The following is a 5,108-nucleotide window of genomic DNA, read 5'->3' as shown; positions in this document are numbered from 1 at the left end:
TAGCTAAGCTCGCCGGATTGTCGGGGTTCGTTCTACTCTCTCCCATGTTAAGTACTGACACACACTCGCATAATATTTTAGGTGCACATTTAAAAAGAATCAAAAATCAAAAGCAGAACACAGGTTAAACTGGACTGAAGGTATGGAAAATGGATCAAGTATTAATAAAAAAAAAAAAAGGAGAATGGTGATCTCAACTACTCTATTCAAAGCACGGGAAACTCAGGTGTCGTCGAGAATCCCTCTTCTTTACCCACCCAGCCTATGCCATACAGGTAAATCATACCGTATAGACCCTAAAACAATCAGGCAGTTTTCATCCTACCACTTCGACCTTGCTTGGCTAAGGACTGACATTAGAATTTAGAACATATTATAAATGGGTTTCAAAACAAAGACTTTCAGATATATTTCCATGGTTTCCTATTATTAATATTCAATATCTTCCAAATTTTCTTAATCTACGGATGAATTCATTTTTCTGGCAGTCTAGCCCACTTAAAATATTTACTTATTTTAGTTTATACCAACTTTAGAATTCAAGATTCTACGACCTTATATATATATGAATGTGTGGGCCGTAGTATGTAAAGAGACTAAGAATCATAGGCGGGTAATAGAATAAAGGGGGGCGAGAGGTGTTAACCCATTATGGTAACGATTATAAAGGTTTAAATCAAATAATTTAGTAACACGCAGGTTACATTTATACTCAGTGCACATATAGTGTCAAGTTTACAAACTCACAGTTTTCGTTTGGTTTTGATATTTTAAAACCCTTACTCCTTTCGTAATCGATGAGCTCATGGATGACGTAGGTGCTGGTTTCTGGGGAAAAATAGAAGGTATTAACAATATATGCACACGAGCGTACATGCAAGTACGATTTAGTAATTTCATTTAATTATTTTAAGGTCTCATACCCACTCTTTTCTACCAACACTCATAATTCCCGATGCTCAAAAAAAAATACATTTCTATATATCTCCGCCAGAGAATTGGCCTTAAAAAGGCATATTAACTCAAATCCCGAAAATGTGTAAGTTAACACAGAGCAACTACGGACATCTTTCTGTAGCGTCGGCGGCGGCTACTCTGTAGGCATGCCCGTCAAATATCACGCCCAATGTTCTGGTCTTCTTCACACTGGGCTTAAGCGGGGAACATCCGACTGCAGGTCAAGCTGCAGCTTACATTGGCACTACAGTGCGCGACAAACTGGTCTTCTCACTGGAGTTGAATAAAGTTCCGAGGCGCCCCCTTTTGCACTGGGCTTCCTAAGGGTTGCGACGCCTCAATAAAGTTGACCCAAGTCAGAGGTTTTCGGTGCTCAGCGTTTCCGTCAGTAGAGGGGGGGTCGAAGGGTACCCCTTTTAGGTTGGAGGATCACTTCGGTAATACTCCTCTCGTGGAGCACCCCGTCTATGTACTTATGCGCACTCAGGCTGCAACGACGAAACGGGCTCCTGACCTCTGTCCTATAAACTTAATTCACATAAATTAAACCGATCACTTGTTGTAGCCTACGGCCCACATACCTTCGTTAATTATTATTCACGCTTGGTACTAGCACCGATCCACAGAGATTTCTCAGAATAAACGGTTTATGCACAAAAATTTCACCACGAGGAAATGCGTAAGCTATATGTAGGTTATGTACATATATATATATATATATATATATATTGCTTGACACAATCACGTCTCTTTTCGTTGATTGACTCTTTGCTATTAACTCAAGCGAAACTCATCCAAGTTAAATTAGGCTGTACAGAACATAAAGCTCATAGATCGGATGATGTTTGCGAGCTTTAACGGGACAATCGTATGATCTTTCGCTGAATTGAGTGGAATTTCGGTCAAACGTCAAGGGCAACTTCTATGCTCACGCTACCTAACTCTCTTTTTAAGATAAGCGCCGCTCTCGCTTGCATGTGCTAACACTGCAGCGACTCTCTTTCGTAAGCTCGGCGTAAAGCTTGCGCTTACGATCCACTTTCGGAGTTCTCTTTCGGAATGCACTTATAAGCGCTACCGAATATGTTTATTAGTGATGCTCTATGCTATCTCCCTACTTTCGGCCCCTACAGGCTACTTTGCATTGCTTGGAGGTTGGGAGTTGTGTGGAGTGGAGTGGTATTCGGTGGTGTCGGAGGGCCACAAAACTAGTTAACGCAATGTTAATTAACATTTAATAGCTTCGCCATATAATTACGTAAAAATATTAAAATATCTCTTATTTATTAGAGGGAAACGAGTCCGAGTCGAGGGCCCTCGGTGCTCGGTGCTCGGTACTCGGTGCTTGGGGCCCAGAGCCCACAGTTAACTCGCGCCGCTGAGTCAAAAGTGGAGCTCTCTCTGTTTCATTTTTGTCAAACAGCAAACAGGGCTCAGCCCTCTGCCATCTGGTATGCATTATACATTAACTATTTAAAATGTCAGAGCAACATCTAGGCGGGATGATGGTGATGAGAACGGAAGAAGGATGAATATAGTGGAACCTTTGTGTGGGCGGATGACAGTTGTAATAATAGGGAGAAGTTTTGCAAAATCTTAAATGATTTCATCTAAATTCGTTTCTCTTTTTCTCGTCTGTTGACTTCGATTTCACTTCTAGTTGATGTTTTAAAAAAAAATTTAAGGTACTTGCCACGAATTTAAATGTAAGTCTTGTTAGATTTTGTTTAAGTTTTATGTGCTGGTGGAGCATACGCGCAAGCACTACTTGTGTATGTTGTATGTTTTATCCCCGTTGATTCCTTTCAAAGTAAAATTTCCTCATCAAACAATAACTCCTCTGCTAAGACTCCAAATTGTGTTAATTATTGGGACATCCCTGGCGAAACACACACCGCATGTGATTTTTATGGCCGGCTCAGAGTAAGCTTGGCGTGAAGAAGAGACTGAACGATGACGATGACAGGAGGAGGAGAGGTTGCACGACTGCAGGGAAGGAAGGACTTTACTCGTACTAACAATAGTAACTATATATAAATATGCACATGAACTGACTGACTAAGCTTTGGGGGCGGGTTCGGGTGACAGCAGCTGATACCGGAACAATGACAAGGAAGAGACCATGCTTTCGCTTTGGCCGCTGGCATTGGGTTTGCTCAGGTACCTGGTGCAGTCTCCATGTTGTCACCGCCACAGTACTCGTGCTCGTTTTTGCACTTGTTCTCGCTCGGTCGGTCGGTCGTTCCTTCTCCACCATCATAACCCCAAACGAAATGAGGTTAATTAATGAATTGTTAATATAATTTGCGACCACACGTCGCCACATTCGCACTTACTCTTACAGAGGGCAGCTGCCAGCCTCCTGGCTGCTGCCTGCTAGCCTTCTGCTGCTCCTGCCACATGCCACAAACTGTGCAAACAGTTGGTGCAACGATCTCGCTCTGCGCCTTGGCAGCTGCAACATAATATTATTATGAGGTGCACCGGGATGAAATGGGGCCTGGTATGCCACTATGGTCCCAATGACCACTTTTCTTGGCCAAAAGCTAATTTTTAAAAGTTAAAACCAAGACGTGGTTTTTTGGCGCTCTGTATTAGAAAAAGAGTGACCATCAAAGTTGCGTACCAGAAATATGCATAGATGGCGCCACCTTCGCAAAATCTGCTGTGAAACCTAGCGGTCATTATTGCACAGCATGTGCAGTGAAAAAGTACCAATTTTATTGCTGTTTTAAATATCTCATAAATTGAAAAATACGATTAACTGATCCAATTTTTTGGATGCATTTTATTCAGTAGGCTTTTTACTACGTGTTTTGTAATGTGAACGGTATCTAGTAGTTGGCGATGTCTTCGTAATTGTATGTCAAAGTGAGGCCTTCAATATGTATCAGTTCGTAGTGAAACCTAATTTTTGAAAAAGTTTTTTTAATAGAGTGCCACCTAGTCCCACCTTGAAACCTATTGTGTGTCTTAGAGCAATAAATTATTGTTAAAATGTATATAGTCAGAAATGACACATTTGACCACAACTCTTACAATTTGCATTTATAGATCATAACCTCTGATGAGAAATTTCAATGTTTTTTCGCCGTTTGGAACACAATGAAGAAGAAAATTGTGAAGTAGGGTACCACAGTATTAGTCACTAGCTATTTTGGAGGGCTAGAGTTTGATATTGTTTTATAATGGAAACTCCTATGGAGAATGCTTTGTGGGACAAAAAATTCGATTATCTTCCATTTTTAAGCTGTTTTAACTGGCATTTTTTTTAGAATCTTTTTTTATAGAATCTTGCTTAACATATTCCCATCCTAATTTTGCTTCTAACATTTTGGGAAATAAATTAAGAATAAATTTTCTCAAAAAAAAAATTCCCCTTGCTATTCTTAACTAAAATCAAAAAACTAAATCAAAATATCTTATTTCGTTCGCGAGCTATTAATTTAGGACAACAAAAGTGGTCATTGGGACCATAGTGGTATGGTATGGGCCCTTTAGATGAGGTTGGTCCATAGAGTTGGTTTTTTTTCTGCCCGAGCGTCAGCTGCAATCCAATTTCTAGCTTGAACAATGTGAGAGAGTATGTGTGTCTGTGCGAGTGCTTTATTATTTTACCAGCACATGACTACACACACACACTCTCGCTCGAAGAGACTTCCCCTATGAGTATATGTACATATGTATGTGTGTGAACAGCTCATTATTATTAAAATTTGTAGAATTTTTGGGTTGCAACTAAGCTGCATATAAATTCAGCTGCTTGCCACTGCTACACTTCTCAGAGCAAAGCCCGCAGCCCCCATCCGTGTTGTGTTAAAGGATGTCGGAGCTCTCCTGCCTTCCTCTCCCAGTCTCTTCATAATTCAAAGGCGCAACCGCTACTTGACAATTTGCTGCAAGGATGTGAAGATGTGGAGAGCGCCAAGGCAGCAAACAGCAGCTGCTCCGACACTCCAACGGAGGCAAAAGACGGTGAAGATTTTCGGTACTTTTTCATAGACATACATATAATTCTGTGAAAAAGTTGTGCGAGTTTTCCATTTTCCAGTGGGTGGGATGGGATGTCTTTTGGCATAAGTGCAAAAGCAGATTACATCGGCATGCAGCTCAGGGTCGCCTCCGCACTAGGGCAAAACATATTGGGTGGC

General features: G+C 41.0%; 1 long non-coding RNA gene across 1 annotated transcript; it reads right to left on the bottom strand.

Moving 5' to 3' along the window:
- Positions 1-731: 731 nt before the first annotated feature.
- Positions 732-1,369, bottom strand: LOC117900802. The gene is made up of 2 exons (XR_004649297.1): positions 924-1,369; positions 732-828 (listed from the first exon to the last, which is right to left on the bottom strand). It is a non-coding gene; the product is annotated as an uncharacterized LOC117900802 (long non-coding RNA).
- Positions 1,370-5,108: the final 3,739 nt, after the last annotated feature.

This window comes from Drosophila subobscura, chromosome U, assembly GCF_008121235.1.
Source record: "Drosophila subobscura isolate 14011-0131.10 chromosome U, UCBerk_Dsub_1.0, whole genome shotgun sequence".
NCBI lineage: Eukaryota > Metazoa > Arthropoda > Insecta > Diptera > Drosophilidae > Drosophila > Drosophila subobscura.
The sequence above is the reverse complement of the archived record's forward strand: the minus strand, read 5'-3'. Positions and strand labels throughout refer to the sequence as shown.